Below are 4775 nucleotides of genomic sequence, written 5' to 3'. Positions count from 1 at the left end.
TCAACATGTGTTCCAAACTAACAATTACAAAATCCATTCCGAAGACCGGTCTAAAATAGTAAAAGTTAATGTTTGGAACTCTATTTGAAACACATTATTAGAATTAGGGACGGTCTTGCAATGACTGTTCTTATCTGTGTCACAATAGATCTCCAAAAAATGATAGTTAGAAAATCTATTCCAGAATGAGGTACAATTTAGAATGATTTTAGTACACACTTAATAAATTATGCTTAAAACCATTCCAAATTATAAGTTTTACTTAAGAAGTAATGTGTTTTAAAAACCATTCCAAAATTCGCTACACATTGGAACGTGTTTATATGTATTTTGTGGACAATTTGCAAAATAATATTCTCACACAAATAAAATTATTTTTCAAAGCAAAAAATAATATCTTTCTATTTAGGAACGGTCCAAAAATAAACAAACTATTCCGAACACCATTCCAACTTTGAACGCACTTAAAAAAATCATTCCTAAATACATTACAATGTCCTAAATAAAAAATGAGGGACAAAATTTAGGAACAATTAATTTATTCTAACTGTTCCAAAATCAATTTCAAAAAATTTAATTTCACTCCAAATGAAAAGTGGAGGAAAATTCAAACTTAGGAATGATTTTAAATATTTGATCTTTCCTAAGATGAATTTAAATAAAATCGTGCATAAATGTATAAACTATCTGTTCCTAAAATGATTAACAAAAAATATTCCTAAATAAGTTCTAAAACCGTTCCTAAATATGCCCACAGATTCCTCGTTCACTTCCCAATTGCGATATCTCAACATCCGGGTCCCTAATAAATTCCAAACTTAAACGCATAACAATACTTTCCATATGTGAACATATCTAGTGATCTGATCTAAAATCACATGGTCTGATGGACAGTTGCATCATTTTTAGCCCTATTGATTGTGTATCAGATATGATATCTCAGTACTTGTATAACAAAAATGTCCAAAACTTCATCGGATATAGTATTTTTTTCAATTTAGTAATATCTAACGATCTGATTAAAATTTTACCGGTTTGACTAGGCGATCCAAATACAACAGTATAAGATGTTACTTATATCTATGTAAGACTAACAATCTTATATATCCAATTATACTTGATCTTCTAAACATGTATCAATTTAATTCAATGTATTATATGTTTCTGATGGCCTTAATTAATTTATGGTCTACTTATTCTGATCATTAATATGTCTAAGGTGGTTTTTTCTATATTTTTTATTTTCTTGATTTTTTTGGAAACATAATTTTGGCGCACAATTAGGAACGGTTTTGTTAAAAATGCTTCAATACGACGGTTTTGAATTAAACGACATCGTTTTTATTTTTAGGAACAGTTTTAATAATAGGAAGAGTTATTGTTAAAAATGCCTATCAACTGAAACAGCATCGTTTTGGTTATTCAGAACGGTTTATGGAGCGAATTTAAAAAAAAAATCATTCCAAAGCTCATTCCAAAAATTAATATACATACAATATTTAACAAATTTTTTCTTTCTCTTCTTTCTTTCTCTCCCTCACTCTCTTCCTCTCTCTCTTTCCCTGACCCCCAAACCCCTCGCCTCCCCTCGCCATCAGCCGCCGTCAACTGCCGTCACTAGTAGAGGTAAGTGATCGATTTTTCCCCCTATTTTTGTGATCCCCCCCCCCCCCCAATTCTTTTTCATTTTTCCTCCCCCAGTTTTCTTCTTTTCCCCGAACTTTACCTCATTTTCCCTCTCCATGTTCTGAAAATATTTCGTACATGTTTGACAAAAAAAAATTGAAAATATTTTCAAAATATATTTCTGAAAATATTTTTGAACATACTGTCAGAAAATATAACTGAAATTTTTTTGTAATTTTTAGAATCGTTTTTGTATTTTCTGTAAATTTACCAATTTTTAATCTTGTGAAAGTTTTAATACATTTATATCATTTAAAAAAAATCAAAAACTTTATGCAATTTTAATTTTTCTTAATTTTCTGAATTTTTTTCAAAAAAATTGTAATTTTTATAAATATTTCTAATAATTTTCTGTATTTTTTTAAAATTTTTGGTAATTTTGATCATTTTCTGTAATTATTAAAAATTGTAATAATTTTTTATAATTGTAAAAGTATTTAATTTTTTTCTAAAAAAATTTAACAATTTTTTGCTCATTTTTAACATTTTTCATAATTTTCTATTTTTTAAAAAAAATTATGCAATTATTGTGTAATTTATTGTATAGTGTAATTATTTGTGAAATTTACTATATAATTCTGTAATTTATGCAACTTTTTGTGTGTATTGTATCATATTGCTTAAATTTTTTGTGAAATTTATTGTATAAATGTGCAATTTATTGTATAATTAAGCTAATTGATGTAATATTATTTTTTACATGACATTGGCCCAATATTTTCAATAAAATAATTTTACATCATAATGTAAATAATCACAAAAACTAGACCAATATTTCCAATAATAACATTATTGCATCATAATGTAAATAATCAAAAAAATTACACCAATATTCCCAATAATAATAGTTTTACATCATAATGTAAGTAATCACAAAAAATTAGACCAATATTCCTAATTGTAACATTTTTACATCATAATGTAAATAATCACAAAAGTTAGACCAATATATAACCTCAATAATAATATTTTTATATCATAATATAAATAATCACAAATATTAGACCAATATATAATCCTAATAATAATATCTTTACATCACAATGTAAATAATCACAAAAATTAGACCATCGCATAATCTCAATAATAACATTTTGACATCATAATGTAAATAATCACAAAAATTAGTTCAATATATAATTCAATAATAAAATTTTGACATCATAATGTAAATAATCATAAAAAATTAGACAGACATATAACCCCAATAATAACATTTTTACATCACAATGTAAATAATCATAAAACTTAGACCACTATATAATCCCAATAATAACATTATTTAAATAATAATGTAAATAATCACACAAATTAGATTTCCAATAATAATCTTTTTGCATCATAATGTAAATAATCACAAAAATTAGACCAATTTATAATCCCAATAATAATATTATTTAAATAATAATGTAAATAATCACAAAAATTAGAGCAATATGTATTCCCAATAATAATATTATTTACATAAAAATGTCAATAATCACAAAATTAGAAAATATTCTCAATAATAATATTTTTACATAGTAATGTCAATAATCACAAAATTAGACCAATAGTCCTAATATAACATTATTTACAAAATAATGTCAACAATATCAATATTATCAATATTAATGTAATATTTCAAATTAAAATATAGTTACATAATCATTAGAAATAGAAAACAAATTGAGGACAATAGTTCCAATAATTGATAATTATTTCAAAATATATAATTTTTTTGTAATTACGTATAAACATATCATACATTCCTCTTTAGCCCATCAAGTGAATTCTGCCAATAGAACTAGTTAAGTTTATTCATCTTCATCTATGAACAAAAAACAATGTTGATAAATAAGATGCTAACAGTTTTTTCCTTCTACAGAAGACAGAGCTTGGTCGGCAACCCAAGCAGATGGAGTTATTTGAAAGGTGCTACGAGAGAAAGGAGGACTGCGGCTGAGGTGGTGGTGAGTAGATTATTAATATTATTTTTTTTTTATAGAAATTCATTCTTGGTTAAAAGTACTAATAATTTGTTTGTTTTACAGAAAACGTTCCAAAACCGCCTCCGACAAACCCTCGGGCCTCGAATCAGGACGATATGGACGTTGTTGACAAGGAGGGGTTAGATTAAGTTTTAAATTTTTTGTTTTATTTTTGTAATTAGATAATTCCATATTAATATAATATTTTCCTTATTTATTCATGTTTCATAATGTTTACTACATTTCATTATTTCATATTTATTTAATTAATTAAATTTATAAATATAATTAATTAAAATTTTATTAAATTAATTTAATTATATATTAAAATTTATTGAAATATATAAATTATTTATTTATTATAATTTATGAAATATATGAATAAATTATAAAATATAAATAAATTAAAAAATTAGGAACGGTTTTAGTAATGGTAAAGAAATGTTACAAATCTAACTAAATGACCGTTCCAAAAATCATTACTAAAACAGTTTTAAACATGTTCCTAAACTTCATTGATCATTCCAAATACCATGCTCAAACCATTTCAAATAAGTGTTCCTAAATAGTGGTTGACCGTTCCTAATACCAGTGTTATTTCACTTTTATGTATGTGTTCCAAATTAGAGAGACCGTTCCTAATAGCATTACTAAAACAGTTTTATATACGTGTTCCTGAATAAGACTAACTGTTCTTAAAACCGTTCCAATTAAAAAATAATAATTTTTTTGACAAATTCAATATTATGAATGATTTTCATAGAGTGTTACAATTCTCGTCCCAAATAGGAACGCCTTGCTCGAGCAGTTCCTAAAATTTTGTAACGCCATTTGTAAGGTCGAATTTTCAACTGTTACAAAATCGTTCCAAAAACGGCTCCAAATAAGTTTGGTGTCCTGCAAACCGTTCCAAAGACAAAAAAACAGTTCCTAGACCCATTCTAAATCCTGCCTTTTTTGTAGTCGAGATTTAATTGTATGTTTAATCATATTTTTTGATTTTTCATGCTAGCGTCGCGCTTCCCGTTCTGATTCACTCCCTAGAGAACAAAATGAGCCAACACAGAATGTGGGTGAGAAAATAAAAAGATCTCGACACCAACGCCACCAACACAATTG

The 4775-nt window shown here is 25.9% G+C and overlaps 1 long non-coding RNA gene across 1 annotated transcript; it reads left to right on the top strand.

Moving 5' to 3' along the window:
- Window positions 1-1464: 1464 nt before the first annotated feature.
- On the top strand, window positions 1465-3873 carry LOC148788276 (uncharacterized). Its single transcript, XR_016065381.1, has 3 exons — window positions 1465-1626; window positions 3554-3638; window positions 3720-3873. It is a non-coding gene; the product is annotated as an uncharacterized LOC148788276 (long non-coding RNA).
- Window positions 3874-4775: the final 902 nt, after the last annotated feature.

The sequence above is a fragment of the Sesamum indicum genome, linkage group LG4, assembly GCF_026168435.1.
Source record: "Sesamum indicum cultivar Baizhima isolate 11 linkage group LG4, ASM2616843v1, whole genome shotgun sequence".
NCBI lineage: Eukaryota > Viridiplantae > Streptophyta > Magnoliopsida > Lamiales > Pedaliaceae > Sesamum > Sesamum indicum.
Note: the sequence above shows the minus strand (reverse complement) of the source record. Positions and strands in the feature narration are given on the sequence as shown.